Source organism: Schistocerca cancellata, chromosome 11, assembly GCF_023864275.1.
Source record: "Schistocerca cancellata isolate TAMUIC-IGC-003103 chromosome 11, iqSchCanc2.1, whole genome shotgun sequence".
Lineage (NCBI taxonomy): Eukaryota > Metazoa > Arthropoda > Insecta > Orthoptera > Acrididae > Schistocerca > Schistocerca cancellata.
Window position 1 is genome coordinate 25,379,491 of NC_064636.1, and position 26,129 is coordinate 25,405,619.

The window sequence follows — 26,129 nt, forward strand, 5'->3', positions numbered from 1 at the left end:
ATTTTGTGCCTCAAGATATTAAAGATAACCTAAAGAAGTTTGAATGTCAATTTTCCAAATTATTTACTAAAACGTGATTTTGGAAGTCACAGATTCTGCAATAATTTTCTCATGGCCAAGCTTCTACTGTCCTGTGTCACTACACCCTGGTATCTTTTATTTGCCTCATTTAGAAGCATATGTACTATTGTCGCCAAAAAAAGTGAATTATTTTCTTCTGTATACAGTGGCTGGCTGGGAAAACTACTTTCTCCTCCACTGATACAAACACAGAAGTGGCCATATCAGAGAGCAAAAATTCACCTGTGAGTAATTTCTTCTTGTTGCTTTTCAAATAAACCTCTGCCATTTGCAATACACTGAAAACCTCACTTGGTGGCTGAATAAGTGAGGTATCTTTAAAGGACTTCAGATGTAAAAGCACGTTCACAGACGTACAGGAATTTTATTTGGATGCGATTAGGATCTCCTCGCAAAATTTCCAAAGTGCATGGCGCTTCATAGCTTGCCTAACACTGTGACAACATAAATAGCAGAGAGACTGGTGCTCATCATCACACACCATGTTACAAGTGGCTCGTCAACTTCCTCGGCACACTTATCCTCATCTTCACTTACAGATTACCCCACTAATTCTGCCAGGAAACTTCTGTCTTTATTTTCATTATCAGTGGTAGAAGTAAAGAATTAAGAAAGAGTAATAACCATCAGTGCTGTTTTCAGTTCTCAATGCGCTAATTCTGGATTTTTGAAACGGACCATTGGAAACAGATTTTCTAAAGCATCTTGTGCAAATCTACTTGTCAGCAGAAATTTAAAATTCTTCTCATTCACGAATGTGTCCTGCATTTCCAAAATACCCACAGTTGACAAATCTACAAAGACTGAACTGGTTTCCAGGCACCCTTCAGGCCAATTTTCAAGTTTTGAAATAAACAAAGAGTGTCCTCCAGATGACAGAGAGCCTCACTGTATGTTTGTTCATCAGAACGACTCAGAGCCATAACTACATGCCATGAGGCGAAATCACTTATGAACGTGCTTTAGAAACCGTGCTGTGGTTAAAGCATTTTTCTGCAGTTTCTCTGTCCTGACACCATACTCAATGGCTGCTGCAGTCTGGCTGATAATTAGGGCAGTAGCCAAGCCAACTTCCATTTTATCATAAAGGTTTGGCATCAAAGGCCTCTCATGCAGTTGTGGAGCCAGTTTAAGATTTAAACCATTGTCTATCTCAAGCAACTGCTTTACACGATATATATGTACCTCATTACATGGTGGATATTGTTCCTCGACAACATTTTGTGAAAGGAAGACTTATTGCCCGGTGACTAAGTGGTTCCTCATATTTTCAAAATGTGTGGTGTATCTCTGAGGAAAATTAGCTTCCTGTTATCACAAGGATACTGGCAAAAATTGACTAATTTTGAAAACCTGCCAACAACAATTCCAAATTCTCACCATACAGCTCGATTTTGCCCTCCCGTATCTGACGCGATGCAGTGAACATTGATACCGAGTGCCTCAGATTCACTAAATGCTTATAGAGATGTTTTTGACATCAGAACTGGAAAAAGATGGCCTGTGTAATGGTAACCTATTGTTTGTTTCCATTTTCAGGTAATACCACCCAGCATAACAACTAATGCTCCAATCATATTCCAATGATGGAATGATACGACCCTCATCCATGAGGAGAGGAGCACATTTTTCATCCGGCAGCATGAGGTCAAACTTAACTTTCAGGAAAACTCATTAGCTCCCTCAGCACACCAGGTCTAAATTGTACATTCTGTAGCAAACATCTCGGGGTTCTGTCTGAAGGAAACGGAAATTTATTTTCTACCACGTACTACCACAAGCTAGTCTAATTCTCAGCCCTTTCCACTGACATTTTGCTACCTTTACATGTCCCCTTTGTTAATACTGCAAACCGATCTGCACCAAATAAACCATGCAGGCTGGCAAGAAAGTTGTCTTATTCTAAACACACTCTTGTCTCCCCCCTTTCTGAGAGAAGTTGAGTTTTCTCTTCAAAGCTAAAATTTCAGCCCGAAGCTGTTGTACTAGCTTCTTCAGAGTGGTGACTTCATCTCCTGTTGTGTCCAGGTTCTCTGGAGGACTGATGTCACTGGTCACATTTGAAGGCTCTACAACCTCTGGAACACAAATTTGCAACATTACAATCTTCAAAAATGAAAAAGTATTTAATACTACAATATGCTTTCAAGCAGCCAGGAATTGTTTCTCAGTTGGACATGGTATGTGATTTAAAGATTCATAAGGTGCCAAAATCTTAGTTTCTAAGGACAGAGGCAAATCTGTGACAATATGAGTGGTAAAATTTCAGGTGGGCTCTTTTTGTTGTTGTTGGTGGTGTTGTTGTGGTCTTCAGTCCTGAGACTGGTCTGATGCAGCTCTCCATGCTACTCCATCCTGTGCAAGCTTCTTCATCTCCCAGTACCTACTGCAACCTACATCCTTCTGAATCTGTTTAGTGTATTCATTCTTGGTCTCCCTCTACGATTTTTACTCTCCATGATGCCCTCCAATACTAAATTGGTGATCCCTTAGATTAGATTAGATTAATACTAGTTCCATGGATCACGAATACGATATTTCGTAATGATGTGGAACGAGTCAAATTTTCCAATACATGACATAATTAAGTTAATTTAACAACATAATTAAGTTAATATAACAACATTTTTGTTTGGCTTTTTCTTTTCTTTTTTTCTTAATTTATATCTAAAAATTCCTCTATGGGGTAGAAGGAGTTGTCATTCAGAAATTCTTTTAATTTCTTCTTAAATACTTGTTGGTTATCTGTCAGACTTTTGATATTATTTGGTAAGTGACCAAAGACTTTAGTGGCAGTATAATTTACCCCTTTCTGAGCCAAAGTTAGATTTAATCTTGAATAGTGAAGATCATCCTTTCTCCTAGTATTGTAGTTATGCACACTGCTATTACTTTTGAATTGGGTTTGGTTGTTAATAACAAATTTCATAAGAGAGTATATATATTGAGAAGCTACTGTGAATATCCCTAGATCCTTAAATAAATGTCTTCAGGATGATCTTGGGTGGACTCCAGCTATTATTCTGATTACACGCTTTTGTGCAATAAATACTTTATTCCTCAGTGATGAATTACCCCAAAATATGATGCCATATGCAAGCAATGAGTGAAAATAGGCATAATAAGCTAATTTACTAAGATGTTTATCACCAAAATTTGCAATGACCCTTATTGCGTAAGTAGCTGAACTCAAACGTTTCAGCAGATCATCAATGTACTTCTTCCAATTTAATCTCTCATCAATGGACAGACCTAAAAATTTTGAATATTCTACCTTAGCTATATGCTTCTGATTAAGGTCTATATTTATTAGTGGTATCATAGCATTTACTGTACAGAACTGTATGTACTGTGTCTTATCGAAATTCAGTGAGAGTCCGTTTACAAGAAACCACTTAGTAATTTTCTGAAAGACATTATTGACAATTTCATCAGTTAATTCTTGTTTGTCAGGTGTGATTACTATACTTGTATCATCAGCAAAGAGAACTAACTTTGCTTCTTCATGAATATAGAATGGCAAGTCATTAATATATATTAAGAACAACAAAGGACCCAAGACCGACCCTTGTGGAACCCCATTCTTGATAGTTCCCCAGTTTGAGGAATGTGCTGATCTTTGCATATTATGAGAACTGCTTATTTCAACTTTCTGCACTCATCTGGTTAGGTACGAATTAAACCATTTGTGCACTGTCCCACTCATGCCACAATACTTGAGCTTGTCTAGCAGAATTTCATGATTTACACAATCAAAAGCCTTTGAGAGATCACAAAAAATCCCAATGGGTTGTGTTCGGTTATTCAGGTAATTCAAAATTTGATTGATGAAAGCATATATGGCATTTTCTGTTGAAAAACCTTTCTGGAAACCAAACTGACATTTTGGTAGTACTTCATTTTTACAGATATGTGAAGCTACTCTTGAATACCTTACTTTCTCAAAAATTTTGGATAAAGCTGTTAGAAGGGAGATTGGATGGTAATTGTTGACATCAGATCCATCCCCTTCTTTATGCAGAGGTATAACAATAGCATATTTCAGTCTATCAGGGAAAATGCCATGTTCCAGACAGCTATTACACAGGTGGCTGAGAATCTTACTTATCTGTTGAGAACAAGCTTTTAGTATTTTGCTGGAAATGCCATCAATTCCATATGTGTTTTTGCTTTTAAGCAAGTATATTATTTTCCTAACTTCAGAGGGAGAAGTGGGTGAGATTTCAATTGTATCAAATTGCAGAGGTATGGGCTCTTCCATTAACAGCCTAGCATCTTCTAATAAAGATGCCTCAGAACATGTCCTACCAACTGATCCCTTCTTCTAGTCAAGTTGTGCCATCACCCGACTTAATTCAACTACATTCCATTATCCTCGTTTTGCTTTTGTTGATGTTCATCTTATATCCTCCTTTCAAGACACTATCCATTTCATTCAACTGCTCTTCCAAGTCCTTTGCTGTCTCTGACAGAATTACAATGTCATCGGCGAACCTCAAAGTATTTATTTCTTCTTAATGTCATTATTTTTCCATTTCATAGTATTAAGAGCCCAAAATATTCTGGAGGTGGGTTCTTAATACTCTGAAATGGAAAAGTAATGCCATATACTAAAGTGAAATTGTAGGCGACCAATTATATTTAATTCCCAATAAACACTACCACAGTATTTACAAAAATAATTAGCTCTTTGCTAAGGCACCAAAGAAATCTGACAGCACTATAATTTAACAGATCTTCACTATACAACAGTTCAATAATAACAGAGCATGTGAGGCCTGAATACTTAAAATTACAAGAGTTGTGAGGCCAGTCATACTTCCTGATGTGGGTTGTAGTGCGGAATACAGTTAAGTGCAAGTAAATATTATTTACAATAAAAGATTAAATAATGACCAAACTCAACCACAACATTAGACATCTTAGCACCTGTTGTGCCATGTATTGCCAACAAATGTAAAGCTCTGTATACAGAGTTAAAAAAAAAAAAAACGGTAAAAACGGTAAAGCCACAGGCTAAAACGTAGGAGAAAAGTCTTATTTCATCAGATACCAATAGAAGTGGACTGTGTATGTAAGAGATGTGGTCGTGCTCGCTAAATTAACTTGTGACAAAGTATTTTGTTCCCACCACCAACAGACCCTGGACGTGCCAGTTTGAAAAATATACAGCTGTTGTCAATGAAATGTTTGAGTCTGTTTCTGTACACAACTGAGTGTTTAAATGAGAGTATTAAATATAACTTCAAAAGAAGAAACTCTGTTATATTATTTTGCGCTTTTCCTCATTACAAAGGCTTACCTCCAACATAATAATTTACTTGGAAATTACAATACAAACAATCACTGTTCTTAAACTATATTCTCAAAATATTCCTCCAGGTGTTTCGATCTTGTGTGTCTTCTTCCTCTGCACCCATTCTCCTCATTGTGTGCTGTACATTTTGGAGCCAGGTGGTCATAGGTCGTCTTCTTCTCCTCCCCTCCGGTTCCCACTCCAGTATCAATTTTGGTATTCTGGTTTTCTCCATACGTCGTACATGCCCATACCACTGTAATTTCTTCCTATCCATTACGTCATATATTCTTTCTTTTATTTCCATTCTCCTTATTACTTCGGCGATCCTTATCTTTTCTTTCCTGGAGATTCTTGCCGATCTTCTCCAAAAGTCCATCTCTAGAGCTTGTAATTTTTTAATGTGCTTCATGTTAATTGTCCAGGTCTCCATTCCATACAGAACCACACTCTCCAATATGGATTTGTATATTAATTTTTTAGTTCTACTTATTACTTTCCTGCTCCATAAGACTGAGTTAAACATCCCAATGACCCTCTGTCCACTACTAATTCTTTTATTGATTTCTGACTGATTTTCCCTCCATTTCTAAAATGGATCCCAAATAACAGAAAGTGTTTATCTTTTTGATTTTCTTTCCTTCAATGTATAGCTCATCTGAATCATTAGTCAAGTATTCTGTTTTTTGGTAATTAAACTTCAAACCCCAAGTTTTGTACGCTACTGTTAGTTGATTGCACATATAGTTAGCATCCTCCCCATCTTGTGCTACGACTACTTGATCATTAGCAAATAATAAATGATGTAGATAAACTCCATCTCTTATTTCTAAAGAAGAAACTCTAAGCTATGTATTTACAACAACTATTAAAAAGTAAATGCTTATTGTACTCAATTGACAAAATATTTACTACAACAACTTCTACGATACAAGTAAGCCCACTGTTTGCAAGCATAATGCTGTGAAGGGAAATTCTGTGTGTCCTACTGATCAAAACAACAAATGTGAACCATTAGCAGTTACACAAGATATTCACAGTACTGCAATTCAGCAGCGTGTGACAGCATGACACATATAAAAAGCTACTGAAGTAGTGAATGTTATTTTCCAGTTACCAGTATCCTCAGTTCGTTTCTCTAGTGGGCCAACAGGTTTCTCTCAGAAGGAGCTTTACATCCCACTGGTGGCTTATGATGACAAAAAATGGTTGTCACAGCATTTGGTTTAAGTTTTACCACTCCACAAGCTCTGTTGGTTTCAAACTGGTCTGGAGTGAAGTGATTCTGGTAAACAGAAACAGTACTATCAGCCAATTTAATTACCAACTTCATTATTTAAGCGATATAAAAATTTCAAAACTGTACATTATAACTATATTTTATAATATAAAATATATGAATCTGCAATATCAATAGAACTGAGGACACATTACTAAAACTATCTGCAGTGCAAGGTGGTCAGAGGCCTATGAATTAGGTACAGCAGCTATACACAAACACTGCCGTTCTTATCAATCTCTCAGCTTCTACCTGCAAAATAATTGAAAAAAGATTTTATTTTACATGAGATAACTAACATCTTTTAGGTAATGTATCTTTGTTCAAGTTTAATTTTCATGAGATTTAGGTTCCCTGTGTAACAACATGTATTGTATATAAACACACACACACACACACACACACACACACACACACACACACACACACACACACACACACACACACACAGTGTATGTTTGTGTTTGTTTGTGTGTCTATCGACGTGCCAGCGCTTTCGTTTGGTAAGTCACATCATCTTTGTTTTTAGATATATTTTTCCCACGTGGAATGTTTCCCTCTATTATATTCATAACATATATTGTATGATGCACATAGTCTAAGTCTACCTATAGTCTATTCAAAATTATTTTAGTATATACAGCTGCGACGGAAAGGGCGGTGAGGGGGGAGGGAGGGATGATGATGATGATTGGTTTGTGGGGCACTTAACTGCGCGGTTATCAGCACCCGTACAAATTCCCAACTTTTGCTCACTCCAAACTCTCCACTTTCATGAATGATGATGAAATGTTCAGGACAACACAAACACCCAGTCATCTTGAGACAGGTGAAAATCCCTGACCCCGCCGGGAATCGAACCCGGGACCTCACACTCGGGAAGCGAGAACGCGACCGCAAGACCACGAGCTGTGGATAGGGGGAGAGAACAAGGTCAGGTTACAGTTGGGAGGAAGGGTAGATGTCAGGGCAAAGTTCAACATCCGAAAAGGGGTCGTGCTGGAAATTGCCCTGATGAAGGAGATGAAGGTGTGGAGGTGCAGAGAGGGAGGTTTTTTTTTGTGGTTTCAGGGTGCATAACTACAGTGATCATTAGGGCCCAGACTAAGTTATGAATGCACTGTGAGGCACAAGGTTAAAACAGCAACTAAAAAGGACAACACTATAAAAGGCAAGGGATGAAAAGAAAACAGCACGATCAAATGTCCTCAGACAGGTTTGTCAAGTGGATAAAACGAAGAACGCGTGCACCTGCTCCTGGGTCATCCGCTACAATTTCATCCAGAGTACGTGGCAGGCCGAGATCAATGCACAGTGTATTAAAATTCGGACAGGATGTTAAAATGTGGTGCACCATCAGCAATTGCCCACACGGGCAGAACAGCACAGACACAGCCGTCAGCAGATGGCGGTGGCTGAACCGGCGGTGTCCAATCCGTAACCGGACCAAAATGACATCCTCCCACCGAGAAGGGCGTGAAGAGGTCGTCCGAGCCGTGGGGTGAGGTTTCGAGGCCCGAAGCTTGTTTCCAGTAAGTGGAGAATAATCGGCAAGCCACAGTCATAAAATGTGCTGAGAAATGGCCCTGCTACAATCGGATGAAGGCACACGACGAGAAGCTGTCCGAGGCTGGAGAACCGCAGCCTCGGCCACAGCATCTGCAGCTTCGTTCCCAGGGATACCGGCACGGCCAGGAACCCACATAAAGGTAACCGGAGAACCGTCGTCTGCCAGCTGCCGAAGAGAGCGTCGGATCTGGCGCACAAAAGGGTGAACCGGATACGGATCACTGAGGCTCTGGACGGCGCTCAGGGAATCGGAGCAGATGACATAAGAAGAATTTCGGTGGCGGCGGATGTAAAGAACGGCCTGGTAGAGGGCAAATAGCTCAGCTGTGAAGGCCGAACAATGGCCACGGAGCTGGTATTTGAAACTGTGCATCCCAACAATAAAACAACACTCGACACCGTCATTGGTCTTAGAGCCATCTGTATAAATGAAGATCGTATTAATGAACTTCGGACGAAGTTCGACAAACTGCGAGTGGTATTCCGAAGCTGGGGTAACCTCCTTTGGGAGCGAGCCGAGGTCGAGGTGAACGCGAAGCTGGACAAGGTGCCGTTTGGCTCTCGCCCACTCTAAAGGTTGCAGGGAGTAGAAAATCAAGTTGTTGAAGGAGGCAACGAAAGCAAACTCCAGGGGGTAGCAGGGTAGATACATAAAACCCGTATTGACAGTCGAGAGAGTCGTCAAAAAGGGAATGATAAGACGGGTGGTCGGGCATTGCAGTAGCCGACAGGCTTACCGGCAAAGCAGTATAACGCGCCGGTAGCATGAAGACTCTCGACGGGACTAGTATAGAACGCTCCGATCGCAAGACGTAGCCCCCGATGTTGTATAGAGTTGAGGCGGCGTAAGATGGACGGACGTGCAGAGGACTACACAAAGCTCCCATAATCCAGCTTTGAGCGGACGATCGACCGATATAGGCGAAGTAGGACGGTTCGATCCGCTCCCCACAACGTACCACTGAGAACACGGAGGACATTTAGGGAACAGGTACAACGTGCAGCCAAATATGACACATGTGGAGACCAGCTAAGTTTCCTGTCAAATGTAAGACCTAAAAATTTTGTTGTCTCCACGAATGGAGCACAACAGGACCGAGATGTAAGGATGGTGGGAGAAACTCTTTGTAGTGCCAGAAGTTGATACAGACCATCTTCTCGGCAGAAAAACAGAAGCCGCTGGCGACACTCCAGGAGTAAAGACGGTCAAGACAACGCTGAAGACAGCGCTCCAGGAAACATGTACGCTGCCCACTGCAGTAGATGGTAAAATTGTCCACGAAAAGGGAGCCTGATACATCAGCTGGGAGGCAATCCATTATTGGATCGATCGCTATGGCGAAGAGAGCGACGCTCAAAACGGAGCCCTGTGGCACCCCATTCTCCTGGCGAAAGCTGTCTGACAGGACAGAATCCACACGTACCCTGAACTGTCGATCCATTAAAAAGGCACGAATAAAAAGAGGGAGGCGACCGCGAAATGGCAAAGGTTGCAGGTGTTGGTTTGTTGTTGCTGGAGTAGGTGGGGATGCTGGGAAGCTGCTTCTGGACCCAGATGTAGTGATGGTGATGTGGAAATGGAGCAACAGTGAGGGTGAAGGCACAGCTGACTGGTGCAAGTGTCACAGCTGGCACGGTTGGCAGTGTTGGCGGCACTGGCAATGGAGCTGTAGTCCATGCTGGACAGATGTCATATGCAAATGAGCAGACGGTTACATGTGGGAAGGCAAAGAGATACAGAGATAGAGATGGAGCGAACATGCGCATGCGCATTTGCATTTGTGGGAAGACGGATGGAGTCATCTGAGTAGTACGATTGGAGAGAAGATCAGTTCAGGGCCGAAACATGTTTTGGAATAAATAACAATAACAAATTTCACTTTTATCTCAATTGAGTTCCATGGCAGTATTGCAATGGCCTTCCGTCTTGTTCACAGCACTACCGTATGTTACAAAGGTACTTCTCACTGTCTTTCCTTGTTTTGAGTTCAACTCGAAGTCTGTACCATCGTATGTTATGGGACCACTGCTTTTCACAATATATATAAATGACCTAGTAGATAATGTCGGAAGTTCCGTGCGGCTTTTCGCGGATGATGCTGTAGTATACAGAGAAGCTGCAGCATTAGAAAATTGCAGCGAAATGCAGGAAGATCTGCAGCGGATAGGCACTTGGTGCAGGGAGTGGCAAATGACCCTTAACATAAACAAATGTAGTGTATTGCGAACACATAGAAAGAAGGATCCTTTATTGTATGATTATATGGTAGCGGGACAAACACTGGTAGCAGTTACTTCTATAAAATATCTGGGAGTATACGTGCAGAATGATTTGAAGTGGAATGATCATATAAAATTAATTGTTTGTAAGGCGGGTGCCAGGTTGAGATTCATTGGGAGAATCCTTAAAAATGTAGTCCATCAACAAAGACGGTGGCTTACAAAACACTCGTTCGACCTATACTTGAGTATTGCTCATCAGTGTGGGATCCGTACCAGGTCGGGTTGACAGAAGAGATAGTGAAGATCCAAAGAAGAGCGGCGCATTTCATCACAGGGTTATTTGGTAAGCGTGACAGCATTACGGAGATCTTCAGCAAACTCGAGTGGCAGACTCTGCAAGAGAGGCGCCCTGCATCGTGGTGTAGCTCGCTGTCCAGGTTTCGAGAGGGTGCGTTTCTGGATGAGGTATCGAATATATTGCTTCCCCCTACTTATACCTCAAGAGGAGATCATGAATGTAAAATTAGAGAGATTTGAGTGCGCACGGATTCTTTCCGGCAGTTGTTCTTCCCGCAAACCGTACACGACTGGAACAGAAAAGGGAGGTAATGACAGTGGCACGTAAAGTGCCCTCCGCCACACACAGTTGCATGGCTTGCGGAGTATAAATGTAGATGTAGATTACTCATAAGTCTGGTTTCTGTCACTGGAAATCATTCATAGTGAAATCAAACTGGCCTATACTATTTGACATGAAACAAGAAAACAGTTTACAGATATTGTAGCATCGTTTGTATGAAGCATTACACATTCACCCACCATGTTCTCCCCCATGAACCATAGACCTTGCCATTGGTGGGGAGGCTTGCATGCCTTAGCGATACAGATGGCCGTACCGTAGGTGCAACCATAATGGAGGGGTATCTGTTGAGAGGCCAGACAAACGTGTGGTTCCTGAATAGGGGCAATAGCCTTTTCAGTAGTTGCAGGGACAACAGTCTGGATGATTGACTGATCTGGCCTTGTAACATTAACCAAAACGGCCTTGCTGTGCTGGTACTGCGAACGGCTGAAAGCAAGGTGAAACTACGGCCGTAATTTTTCCCGAGGGCATGCAGCTTTACTGTATGGCGTGGAGAGCTGCATCAAACCAGTCTCAGGACTGAAGACCACAACAACAACAAAAACAACAACACCATGTTCTAGTAAGAGTGAGAGGAAAACTATGATCTGTGATGTAAAACGCAAAACTTTCAAATGAGAGTTTAGAAGTGCAAACTTTTTCTTGCACTGGTGTCAAATGTTGCATGCCCCGTGCTCATGAAGATGATACACCAACTTTGTATCTTATTTATTAATTGAGTAGAACCTGCCAGTAAAGAGGACAATAGCAACATAGATTTTGTTATTTTTAATTTATTCTTTTTTATATAAAGCTAAGACAACTCTAGGTTTTGAACTGTAACCTCCAAATTTGCTGCAAACAGTTGGCATTCTTAATTATATGTTTGTGATTCAGATATATTAGCATGTGATATCTGTAGTTATAGGTACAATGATAAATTTATGGTTAATATAAATAGCAATTTCGAAAGATTTCATGTATCATCATCTATTTCATTGTATACGTGATTGATGAGTTGTCACGTGTGATGTGAAGTGTGGAGACACAGAAAGACCATGTTTACAATTTGTAGCTACAAATATTTATAACAATATAAACATTTCAGTGAATCATTTATAAGGTACTGTCATATTAAACAAAATTTCTTCCCACACAGTTAAAGAAACAAATTTTTGTCTCTCCTGATATATTTGTACAGATAAGTAAGGTCTTTTTATATACTAGCTGTAAGCGTCCTATGGTTGAGCAGATGCAGTTTTGAGCAGCATGAGAAGAATCTAACTTAAATAATAGTGAAACGAGCATTGTGTGTGTGTTGCTAATTAACATGTCATTCAGTTCTGTAGGCACTTCATATAAACGTCATTTCTTCTGAATTCTTTTAAGTTAAGTGAGCATAAAAGATATGTCCTATCTCTTATATGGAGAGCTTTTGTGTGTATTTTTTCTGGACTACTGGACTTAAAGACTACAGCCTAATTATATAGAAGAGTAAAAACGGGCAGGGAGCAGACTGGCGGGGTGGTCGTAATTATGGCTGTAATGCGAATGTATTGCAAGTGGACAGGACAGGTAGCCAAGTGAATTAATGGTTGGTTGAACAAGGAAGGTTTCCTCGCATTCAAAGACACACAGTGAAAATATGGACATGAGGACTTCCTGTGGGATTTCAATTGAGAAACAAATACCTCTTCATAGGTTGTCCGATCTACACATCTAATTCAGCACCCTTCTGTAGCACCACATTTACACAACTACTGTTTTCATCCTATGTATGCTATTTGTTGTCCATGGTCCACTTCCACATCCGATTACACTCCAGACAAATACTTTCAAAAAAAGACTTTCCAGTAGTCAAAATTATAATTACGTGATGTAAATATACCTCATTCTTTTTCAGACAAGCTTTTTTATAAACTACCGCACTCCATTTTAATCCTCTCTAGTTTGGCCGGTGTCAGGTATGTTGCTGCCAAAACAGCAAAATTTGTCCAATACTAGTAGTGTGTCATTTCCCCCCTGTTAATTCCTTGTGCATTAGCTGCTGTAATTCGACTACATCCATTTACCTTGTTTTACATTTTCCAGTGGTTTCTGTTTACTTGCATCCAGACTCATGCAGGGCATGCTGAGTGATTTGGCTAAGCCCTTAACCTCAGTACTTCTGAAGCCACTATACGGAAGTATATTAATTCACATGAAACAATGTATTTACAGTTACCAGTCACTGTTTAATTTATTTCCTCAATGTGCTTCAAAGATTTAAACCTCAATATCAGGTGGATTATTTGTATTAATATGATGTGTGTATTGTGTTATGATTTTCTGCTAAACTGAGGCACTGCCTGTAGGGAAACAAATCATTATTTGGAACATGACACTGTGGGGATCTTTGACTAAAACCTAAACATAAGTCTAAATGTACACACAAAACCGTTGTTTTAGAATACCCCTGTTTACCACAGGCTAGTTTCTGTGTCACTATACATCACAATAAACTGACACACTTCGTTGACAAAGATGATGTTTAGAAACTGATAGACACATAGACTGTACAGCAGAAACACTATTTCAAAATACTAAGAGCATACAGTAAAAACGCCCAGAATTTCTGAGTATGCGTTAAAGTATTGTGCATATCTGTGGTTGAGTACATGAATAGATATTTTAGATTTAGTATTTAAAATGGTTCATGAATCTTTTCTTTTAAATTTACATAACTTAAACTTTGTAGTCATTTGTGGGTTCAGGTGACCTGTTAAAAACATGAAATGTGATAATTATAGTGCTAAAAATGGTATAATTATACATAAATAACAATTTGGTTTGGGATTCAGAGACAGAGGACAAAAGGAGTGGCAGAAGAAGAGAGAAATACTGGTTATCCTAGAGCTATGGGTTTGCTAGGATTCCATCTGTTGCATGCTATAACCAACAAGGATGACAAGGGATCCAAACTGTTTTGTCATTTTAAGTAGATCTAGTGAGTACTGGAAGTATGCTAGTGAAATGTTCATATAGAAAATATTAATAAAACATGAAAATTACGAAATTCATGGTAAATATGAAGTGGAAGATAAAGGCAGTGTATATGTGAGAGAGCGAGAGCGAGAGTGAGAGAGAGAGAGAGAGAGAGAGAGAGAGAGAGAGAGAGCTTGTGCAAGTGCATCGCAAATCTAATGGTGTAGGGTGCTGTTAAAACCAGAGATGACAGACACTATTGTATATGTTGGCAATTAGGATGGACTCAGTCTGTTTTCTTTGATACACTACTGGCCATTAAAATTGCTACACCAATAAGAAATGCTGATGATAAACAGGTATTCATTGGACAAATAAATTATACTAGAACTGACATGTGATTACATTTTCACGCAATTTGGGAGCATAGATCCTGAGAAATCAGTAACCAGAACAACCACCTCTGGCCGTAATAACGGTCTCGATACGCCTAGGCATTGAGTCAAACAGAGCTTGGATGGCGTGTACAGGTACAGCTGCCCATGCAGTTTCAAAACGATACCACAGTTCATCGAGAGTAGTGACTGGCGTATTGTGACGAGCCAGTTGCTTGGTCACCATTGACCAGACGTTTTCAATTGGTGAGAGATCTGGTGAATGTGCTGGCCAGGGCAGCAGTTGAACATTTTCTGTATCCAGAAAGACCCGTACAGGACCAGCAACATGCGGTCGTGCATTATCCTGCTGAAATTTAGGGTTTCACAGGGATTGAATGAAGGGTAGAGCCACGGGTCGTAACACATCTGAAATGTAACGTCCACTGTTCAAAGTGCCCTCAATGTGAACGAGAGGTGACCGAGACGTGTAACCAATGGCACTCCATACCATCACCCAGGTGATACGCCAGTATGGCAATGACGAATACACGCTTCCAATGTGTGTTCACCGCGATGTCGCCAAACACGGATGCGACCATCGTGATGCTGTAAACAGAACCTGGATTCATCCGAAAAAATGACGTTTTGCCATTCGTGCACCCAGGTTCATCATCAAGTACACCATTGCAGGCGCTCCTGTCTGTGATGCAGCGTCAAGGGTAACTGCAGCCATGGTCCCCAAGCTGATAGTCCATGCTGCTGCAAACGTCGTCGAAGTGTTTGTGCAGTTGGTTGTTGTCTTGCAAACGTCCTCATCTGTTGACTCGGGGATCGAGACGTGGCTGCACGATCTGTTACAGCCGTGTGGATAAGATGCCTGTCGTCTCGACTGCTAGTGATACGAGGCCATTGGGAACCAGCACGGCATTCTGTATTACCCTCCTGAACCCACCGATTCCATATTCTGCTAACAGTCATTGGATCTCGACCAACGCTAGCAGCAATGTCGCGATACGATAAACTGCAATCGCGATAGGCTACAATTCGACCTTTATCAAAGTCAGGAACGTGATGGTATGCATTTCTCCTCCTTACACGGCGCATCACAACAATGTTTCACCAGGCAACGCCGGTCAACTGCTGTTTTGTAAGAGAAATCGGTTGGAAACGTTCCTCATGTCAGCACGTTGTAGGTATCGCCACCGGCGCCAATCTTGTGTGAATGCTCTGAATAGCTAATTATTTGCATATCACAGCATCTTCTTCCTGTTGGTAAAATTTCGCATCTGCAGCATGTCATCTTCGTGGTGTAGCAATTTTAATGGCCAGTAGTGTATTTGTATATCTGCAGTGTTTCAAGGATGCCTAATTATCTGCCCAATCATGTTGCGCATGACGAAAGATATGTTTATGCCTTTACATATCGGGATATAAATAAATATGAAATACTAACCACAAATGGTACTGTGTGGAAGATCTCATTTTATGTTTGTTTTATGTGCTGTGATTCTTCTGCAATTATTTGAGTTTTGCAGGGAGTATACTATGGAGGTGGTGTTTTATCATTTCAATTTATTGTTTACATTTGTCTTCAGAGTGTTTTAGTTGGGTTGCTGTTCCTGTTGACAACCCACCAGAATGCTACCATTTTGTGGCCGTGGGATGACAGGAGTAATTGTGGGTGGCAGAGCATTGTTGAAGATTTCCAATAAATTTCAATTTGATGTCTATTATTCATTATTTAATGGTCCCGTCTAATAAGTTTACAGTGTCACTTACTTGGTTCTCAACTGTGATATTCATACCCTCATCGGAGGTGCTGGATGATTAGTTAACTCATTGCTAGTTTATTGTGATGCATGTGACCCAGAAAGGAGCCTGTGGCCACTGGAGGTATTACATTTTAGTTATTTCATTTACATATTTAGATTTATGTTCAGGTTTTAGTCAGTGACCTTTACACAGCCATGTTCTAAAATAAGGATCTGTTTCTTTACACACAGTGCCTCAGGTTACCCTAAAATCCTTACACAATACACACCTTGCATTAACACAAATAAATCCACCTGTTGACTGAAATATTTGTCTGGACTGTAGCCTTATATGGAAGTGAATCTTGGACAATAAACAGTATAGACAAGAGGAGATTAGAAGCCGTTTCAATGTAGTGCTGCAGAAGAATGCTAAAGATGTGGTGGGTAGTCTGAATCACCAATGAAGAGGCATTTGTTTTTGAACAACTCCATCGCTTTATTTTACCAATTTCATGTTTGAGACTAGTTTTGACCACTGCGACCAGCAATGATGCCTCATTCCAGATCGACATGAGGCAGATCCCAAAATGAATCGCAAAGACTGGAATATAAACACACAAAATAAAAACAATATAGTATGGCCACAGCACTTCTATACTACCACAAACAGTTTAGCACTTGCCGACCCACAAATAAAATTCTCCAATGAAAATAATGGAGAAGATCATGATCGATAAAGAGGTATATTATCTGAGAGGACAGAAATTTATGGCACCACCTGCCTAAATGTACAGTCACTTTAACAGGAAACATCAAGAAGTAAAAAGTAACAGTTAATTGGGTACTTGAGGAATGTGTTGGCAGTAGAGATTTTAGATAGAGTCAAACTCTTGAATACTGTAGGTAGGTTCAAATGGATGTAGGTTGCAGTAGTTATTCACGGATGAAGAGAATTGCACATGACAGACTAGATTGGAGATATGTACGAAATCCGTCTTAGGAGTGATGACCACAAATAATATCCAAGCAGCAGTAATTTAGGTACGAAAAGCCATCAGACTGACCAAAGGCAAGAATACCTGCATGCTGGCTGACCCTCTTTGAATTCGAAGCAGGTGCTTGTTCCTCTCCTGTTTATCTCTTACTTTCCGTTTCTCATCGTAAGTGAAGAATCCGACTACAACCTTTGGGTCCACCAAATTTGTATGTGTCTATTCTGCCTGAAAATTTCAATAACTGTTACATTCCTTCAAATAACGAAACTTATACAGAAGTCACAAATGCACAAAGCCACAGAGAAAGGAACACAAAGTCTAAAGGAGTTTAGGACTTGTTTCACTTAAATAGTTCTGTCAACTTAGAGCAGAGTATGGAAGCCAGTCTGGAGAAAATACAAGAAGTAACAGCATACATGTTTAAGTATTGCAGCACCACAACCAGCCGTGATTTAAGTGAGTAGAGAGAATAAGGTGGGAGGAGGAGTTGCCATATATGTCAAAAGTTATCACTGTGTAGAAAGCTTAGATACTAAAATGTTTTGTCTAGAGCAACGTATAGAAGCATGTGCCTGTCAACTTAAACTAAAGGAGGGCTCTTGTAACAGTATATAGGTCCCCTTCAGGAAACTTTCATTTATTCCTGGAAAAATTGGATGCCTTGTTGTGCTATCTGTCAGGTAGGGGAAAGCAAATTATTATTTGTGGGGACTTCACTGTTGATTCACTACTCGGGTAGTAAAGGACAGCAGCACATTGACAGATAACACTTTTATAGACCAAGATAGGTTTAATAACATAAATTATTGTCCTGTTGAGAATGGCCTTTCTGATCATGGTGCTCAGCTAGTTACAGTATATGACATAGATCCATTCAGTAATTCAAAACTACCCTCCAAAGTTGAGCGTTCAATTAATGACTCAACAATTAGAAATTTCAGAGAAAATCTTCAACAGTTAGACTGGGATGAGGTGTACAAGGAACTCGATGCTAATTTAAAATATAACTTATTTCATGATACACTTGTAAGAGAATTTGAAAACTGTTTACCCAAGAAAGTAGTTAAATCTAATTATAAGAAACCATGCAAAAAACCTTGGCTTATTAAAGGAATAAAAATATCTTGTAACTACAAAAGGGAACTGTATCTAACAACAAGAAAGAGTAATGACCCAGAAACTGCCAAATATTATAAAAACTACTGTGCTACATTAAGAAAGGTTATTACAAAGTCCAGAAGCATGTGCATCATGTCTGAGATTAATACCTCTGATAACAAAATCAAAACAATTTGGAGTATATTACAAGGGAGACAGGGCAACAAAGAGTACAGGATGACGGCATCACCATTGAAGTGAATGGAAACTTGATAAACAACAAGCCGGAAGTCAAAAACATTTTGAATAATCATTTTTTAAATGTTGTAGAGAAAATAGGATCTAAATGTTCATTAGAAGAAGCAAGGCAGTAAATGCAAGAGGCCTTACCCACACCATTTGACACAACTGAAATTCCACCCACCTCTCCTTCTGAAATTAGGAAGATGATAAACTCTCTCAAGAATAAAAGCTCACAGGGAATTGATGGCATTTCCAGCAGGATAATAAAAGCTTGTTCCCAAGAAATAAGTGGAATTCTTGGCCACATATGTAAAAGCTCTCTGAAGCAGGGTATTTTCCCAGATAGACTGAATTATGCCACTGTTAAACCACTGTATAAAATAGTGAATACGTCTGATGTCAACAACTACTGCCCAATCTCTCTTCTGACTGCCTTATCCAAAATTCTTGAAAAAGTAATGTATTGTAGAGTAGCTTCACACCTTTGTAGAAATAAAGTTTTAACAAAATGTCAGTTTGGTTTCCAGAAGGGATTTCCACGGAAAATGCTATATATACTTTCACTAATGAAATATTAAATGCTCTGAGTAACCGGAAGTCACCCGTTGGGATTTTTTGTGATGTATCAAAGGCTTTTGACTATGTAAATCATGGAATACTTCTAGATAAGCTCAAGTACTGTGGTATGAATGGGACAGTGCTCAAATGGTTTAAATCATACCTAACTGGAAGAGTGCAGAAAGTTGAAATAAACAGTTCACATAATATGCAAAAAACTGGTGCTTTGTCAAACTGGGGAAAATCAAGAATGGGGTGCCGCATGGTTCGGTCTTGGGTCCTCTGCTGTTCTTAATATATATTAATGACTCGCTATTCTACATTTACAAAGATATAAAGCTGGTACTTTCTGCCTATGATACAAGTATAGCTATCACACCCTACAGACAAGAATTAACTGGTGAAATTGTAAACGATGTTTGTCAGAAAATCATTAAGTGGTTCTCTACAAATGGGCTCTCATTAAACTTTGACAAAACACAGTATATACCGTTTCACACAGTAAATGGAATGACACCATTAATAAATATAGACTTTGATCAGAAATCGGTAGCTAAAGTAGAATATTCAAAATTTCTAGGTGTATGCATTAATGAGGGGCTGAACTGGTAAAAACACACTGAGGATCTGCTGAAACGTTTGAGTTCAGCTACTTATGCTATTAGGGTCATTGCAAATTTTGGCAGTATACATCTGAGTAAATTAGCTTACCATGCCTATTTTCATTCTCTGCTTTTGTACAGCATCATATTCTGGGGTAACTCGTCATTGAGTAAAAGAGTGTTCGTTACACAAAAGCGTGTAATCAGAATAATTGCTGGAGCTCATCCAAGATCATCCTGCAGACATTTATTTAAAGAGCTAGAAATCTTCAATGTAGCCTCACAATATATATATACACTTATGAAATTTGTTATTAACGCTCCGAACGAATTCAAAACTAATAGCAGTGTACATGGCTACAACACTAGGAGAAAGGATGCTCTCCACTACTCAAGGTTAAATCTAACTTTGGCTGAGAAGGGGGTAAATTATGCTGCCACAAAAGTCTTTGGTCACTTACCCAATAGCATCAAAAGTCTGACAGATAGCCATATAGCATATAAAAGGAAATTAAAAGAATTTCTTAATGGCAACTCCTTCTGCTCAATAGATGAATTTTTGGATACAGGTCGATAGACACACAAACTAACACAAACATACACACGAAATTCTAGCTTTCGCAACCAACAGTTGCTTCGTCAAGAAAAAGGGAAGGTGAGGGAAAAATGAAAGGATGTGTGTTTTAAGGGAGCGGGTAAGGAGTCATTCCAATCCTGGGAGCAGAAAGACCCACCTTAAGGGGGAAAAAAGGATGGGTACACACTCGCGCACACACACACACACATCCATCCACAGATACACAGACACAAGCAGACATTTGTAAAGGCCATACAAATGTCTGCTTGTGTCTGTGTCTTGGATACGGGTGTGTGTGCGAGTGTATACCCGTCCTTTTTCCCCCTAAGGCAAGTCTTTCTGCTCCCGGGATTGGAATGACTCCTTACCCTCTCCCTTAAAACCCACATCCTTTCGTCTTTCCCTCTCCTTCCCTCTTTCCTGACGAAGCAACCGTTGGTTGCGAAAGCTAGAATTTTGTGTGTATGTTTGTGTGTCTATCGACCTGCCAGCGCTTTCGTTTGGTAAGTCACATCATCTTTGTTTTTAGATATATTCTTCCCACGTGCATATATATATAAAGTATTGAGTGTCATGTAATATTTTGTCTAATGTAATATCTTGTATTGACACCTTTTATTAACCTGACACATGCCACATCATTACAAAGTGTCATATTCATGACCTATGGAACAGGTACTAACCTAATCTAAACACAGCTATCAGCCATGTAATCTGGGTACTGAGTGAACTGATTTCGATTGAATCAATCTCTCGTGTTTGTGCTGTTACAAATTGGCAGATGTGGATACACTAATTATGGCCTGCATCTGAATAGGGTCGGTAGGGAGAGAAACTGGGTCACCAGAAGGGTCCGATACCACCCGTCGGCTTCGACCCGTGACGTAAGTCTGTTGTGGTGTGTGACGTCACGATGGTGTGAAGTTTAGTTTGTGAGTGTTTGCAGATGTCTTCTTGTTCTGTCAGTGGTGCTCTCTGGTGACGTGTTTGTGCGTTGTGGGTATGGTTTTGTTGTTGGGTTAGTGTGTGCTTGTGATGTGTTTGTTAGTGCCATACGGTTGCGGTTGGTGGTGCTCTCTGCTGGTGTTTGTGGGTTGTGTGTCGAACTGGGTTCATCTGAGTTGTTGACATTGTCGGGTGTTGTTCTGGTTATTAGTGAATTTCTAGTGGAATATTTTGCAGTGAGCTGACGTTTTGGTTTTTGGTTATTTCTAAGTTAATGTAGTGTCATGTGTGGTTTGTCGTGTCTGAATTTTTTGGATTACTATTGTTATGTCACTGTTAGGCATGGCTACGACCGATAAAATCAACAGTTTTCGGTTGTGGGGCATGTTGCGTGACAGTTCAATGTCGCTCATCAAATTCCTGCAGCCATTTGGTCTTCTGGCCGAGCTGGTGAAGTGCACTGCACTTGGTGAACGTATTAAGTTAACGAAAGTTCCAACGTCTCAGACCAGGGAGGTGCCAGCGTGATAACTTTTGGCGCTCCATTCACTGGGGTATCTGGTTCGAGAAGTCTAGGTCGGGCATGCGTAAAATTGTCTTGACGAGTTATCATTGTTGTTATCAGTCCTCTCGGGTTTTTGCGCGCAAGGGGTGGGTGTGAGTGAGCGAACGGTCCTCGATTGGTATTCTTTTTGTCGTGAGGTTTGTTCAGAATACATTAAATAGAGGGGTAAGTTGGGTGGGCCTGGAGTAGTGATAGAGACTGATGGGTCGCAGTTTGGTAGGAGGAAGTATGGGAGGGGTAAGCCTGTGATTCGTTCATAGGTGGGGGAGGGGGGGCTGTGGTATCGGGGTCTGGGTCTTCTGAATGTGTGCTTAGGGTTGTTGAACATCGTACAAAGAGGGAGTTGGTGGGGTTGATTCAGGAGTATGTAGAACAGGGGAGTACTGTAGTTTCTGATGGGTTTGCTTCTTATAGTGGATTGGGTCAGGAGGGTTACAATAGCAATGTTGATCTTAAGAATTATGTGAGTGGGGCCTGTACAAATACTGTAGAGGGGTTTTGGGGTTGCTGTTAAATCTGTTATTGGGAGGGGGAAGAGGCGCTCTTCCAACCTTCAGGCTCATTTACGTGAGTAATGTTGGTGGAAGAGTATCCCTGAGGGGGATTGTATTTTTAGGGTTTTCTTAAGGGCTGTTAGTAAGATCTACAGGCCGAAGGTTAGTTAGGGTTTTTTTTGTGGGGGGTGTCAGCTCTGGGTCTTGGGCAGGAGGGGGGGGGGTTGGTAAGGTAGTTGGGTGGGGTTGTTTGTAGATTTTGGTATTTGTTTTGTTGTGTTTTTTTTAGTTCTAGTGTGCGTATGGCTTTTTTTTTGTTTTTGGTTAGTATTTGTTTCTTTGGTTTTGATTTTCAGGGGTGGGAATTTTATTTGGTTGTGGTTTAATATGTTTATGAGGTTGTGTGTATAGTTTTGTGTGTGTGTGTGTGTGTGTGTGTGTGTGTGTGTGTGTGTGTGTGTGTGTGGTGAGTTGTCTGTTCATGTTTTTATCTTGCTAGATAATTTGTGGATCATGTGTGGGGGTGGTGGTGCTGCTGGTATTGGTGAGTAGGTTTTGTGTGTTTTTGATGACCTGTAAGGTCAAGGGAAGTGTTTAGTTCCGAATTTGATGTTTTCTTGTGGTTTTTGAGGCAGTGATGATTGTTGAAGTCGTCGTACTTTTGGGTTGTATGAATTGGTATCGGTAGTTTCTGTTGCGCTATATAGGTCAAGGGAAATGTTCGATTCCAGTGGATATTGTTTCTAGTTGATTTTGGGAAGGTTGTCGTCGTTTTATTTTATCGTTTGGTTTAGTGGCTTGTGTTTATTTTTAGTTTGTCCCTACCCAAAAAACACCCATCCCCCCCCCCCCTTGTACCGTTAGTTCCATTATATTATCGGAGAAATATGTGTTTGATGGTTTTTCGATCTATTTTCGTGTTTGTTGTCATGTTTACGTAATGACGTTTTAGTAGCGATATGGGAGTTGCTGTGAATGGTCGTTTCCGCCATATTGGTGATGGCATTGGTCAAAGCACACGAGTGGAATCGGTCGTTTCCGTTAACCCGAGAAATTAGGTGAGCATCTTGCAGGAAGCGTAAGGCAACACATCTTTTGATTAGAGTCAGTTTACAGACAGACAGCTTTGAGAGATATTAGAACTGCATAGCTTCGTAAAATATGGAATAGTTTCCAGGAAAGTTAATTGTTTGGTCCATCAAAACATTAGGATGCTGAATAAAGAGTTACATGAGCTTCTTTTCTGTTAGAAAGGTGTGTGAAATTTGGATGTGTGTTTTGTGCCACTCTCAACACCATGTACTCACGGTGATGGAGAAATAAGATATAAGGGATTATAGGCTAGCATCATGTATGTGTACAGTTTACCTGGAATAAGGAGGAGTTTTAACACAAAAGCAAAAATGTGGAAACAAGGAGTTTCTTTGTAAATCGCAATGTAAAAGCGTGTGCTTGTCAGTTGTTGCTACAGAATAATACACTTCTAATTATAACACTCCTCAGAGGTCTATGAGACTTTCAGTGATTTAAGAGAAATCTACATGAATTACTGAGCAATCTGTGAAACAAGCTGAACCAGTCATTAGTTTGTGACGATTTTAATACACTTCTTGAAGGATTCCGAGAGGTAAAAAGTACTATAACCATTATTTGGGTGTTTGAATCTGATTTTCGTAGTTAATTTTGCAACTTGTGAGCAGGAAGATAGTAGGATCCCATATCAAAGCATATTTATTGACACAGGTCAGGCTGAAACAAGTGATGTGCAACAAATTGTTAATTGAAGAGGGAAATTTATTTAAAGTCCATAATAGTTTAAGGTCATATTCAACAAAACTACTACATTTAATGGCAGTCTAAAATATTTCCAGGAACACGCATGTTCCGACTAATAATGCAGACATCTTTAGCGCATTTCTGCACAGTAATGTATTATGGAATAATTGCATGCCTAAGTTAATAGCAAAGAGGTGAACTATTCATGCATCGATTATCAACTGAATGTACACATTTCTCATTTTAAGTCTTCAAAGCATTTATATACCTACTACAGTTTTACAGTCACTCATTTTCACGGCTATCTGTATGGGGATGGATGAAATTATTTTTACTTTTTGTCCCATTTAAAAAATACAGTCGCTACAATAAAAATTAATTTTTATTTTAATAGTTACTGAACCTAGTTTTCATTTCACAGCATACACCAGGTAATTCCATTCATTTCTTTTATAGGAATACTTAAGTATCTTGTAGTGGTAAATTTATGATCACCAAGCTGGTGGGTCAGAATGTTTAACATCCTATTAATTAAACCATAAAATTATAAGTATTCCTATAGTATTTCAGGCTGTTGTGATTCAGCAGCAAACGATAGTATGCATAAGATGTGCAAGTTACTGAAGCTATAAAATTAATTTTTCCCTTTTCCTGTCTCCTAGGGGCATATTTCAAAAACATCTTCCTCTGAGCAACGGCCTTGCGTACAAGTATTGGTTTACAATAACAAAAGCTGGTTTAAGTATTACAAACTCATTAGTTCCTTTGGTTTAAAATGGCTCTAGAATAAAACTATTCGATTAATCAGTGAAACTATAATTGGCTGACCCCATTACGTCTGCTGTGTATTGAAGGTGAATAAATTTCGTAACTGTCCATTACAATTACATTTGGAAATGAAAATGATGTTCATTTGCAAAACAACACAACTTTAGAAATATTACTGTTAATCACAACACACGAAGTGCACATGCTGGAATAGAGTAATACACACGACACCTTCTCATCTGTGGCATTCCACTTCTTGAATTGCTCGAAAGTAATTTTATTTTTAATTTAAAAACTTAACATCTCCTCTTATGTGACGTTCATTACTTGGCGCGTGTTCCGGTACCGCAATATATTACACATATTGAAGGTCTATTTACACTTGAGATGGTTTACTGCAACAGTCTCTTACACAACTGTAAAATAACGAAAAATCAACTATACTGTTCTCATTATATTTGTTTATCTATCACGTTTGTCTCGTTTCGTTTTAATTCGTCACTTCCCGTGATGTTACACTGAACAGAAATAAACAAATAAGAAAAGCATGCTTCAGGAACTGCACGCTACAAGTTGAAACGAGATTTTGTTTTGCTGGCTCAGTTACTGGTGACATTATTTTGTGTTTTTACCAACACGTGTTCACCAGTAAAAGCACCAATACTGTACCTTACGAATTTAACCTCAACATTCTGCAACTAGTTACGTCACGAACTGTACAAGTAAAATACTGCACGTCTTTGCTACGTGACATACTAGGTGGGGAATCTTACATTTTCCAATCTACGTTAATGCGTGAAAATTGCTCTTACTCCACATAATGCAGTTGTTTTTGTGTTCTGCCAGTTTGCTATGCAGAGGTTCATCAGCCATATTCTTCTTCTTGCTGCTTCCCTCTCTTCTTGGCTTCGAAAGTTCAGCTAAAAGCACAGCATTGTTGACTTATTCAAGACAAAAATACACAGTACTTGCTATTTTAAACGAACAACGTACATGACCAACGTGGCTACAAATGCCACATAGTCCAGTCGGCTGTACGCCGTGCTATGCAATGACGGCCATACTTTCGCGGGCAGGGACACTTCGTGCTGCCGCCCGCTGCTGCTGCCCTCTCGCGCCGCTTTTCTACACTACGTGCAGCCGGCCAGGTGTGGATTCTCCGTCATTAAACGTCGTGCACTTTTCTCCATTGGTCCACCGTAGCAGCAACACAACAGTAACGCAAAAGCAACAAACAGATAAAAGCTAAGGATGAGTTTTTACATTAACAGAAATTGAAGGTAGTGATTGTCGACTGGATGGGCAGGCAAGGACATAATTAGGAGAGTAAAAATGATGTGGGC

At 40.0% G+C, this 26,129-nt stretch overlaps 1 long non-coding RNA gene across 1 annotated transcript; it reads right to left on the reverse strand.

Moving 5' to 3' along the window:
* Positions 1-1,012: 1,012 nt before the first annotated feature.
* Positions 1,013-25,840, reverse strand: LOC126108138 (uncharacterized). The gene is made up of 3 exons (XR_007523514.1): positions 25,599-25,840; positions 6,495-6,662; positions 1,013-2,159 (listed from the first exon to the last, which is right to left on the reverse strand). It is a non-coding gene; the product is annotated as an uncharacterized LOC126108138 (long non-coding RNA).
* Positions 25,841-26,129: the final 289 nt, after the last annotated feature.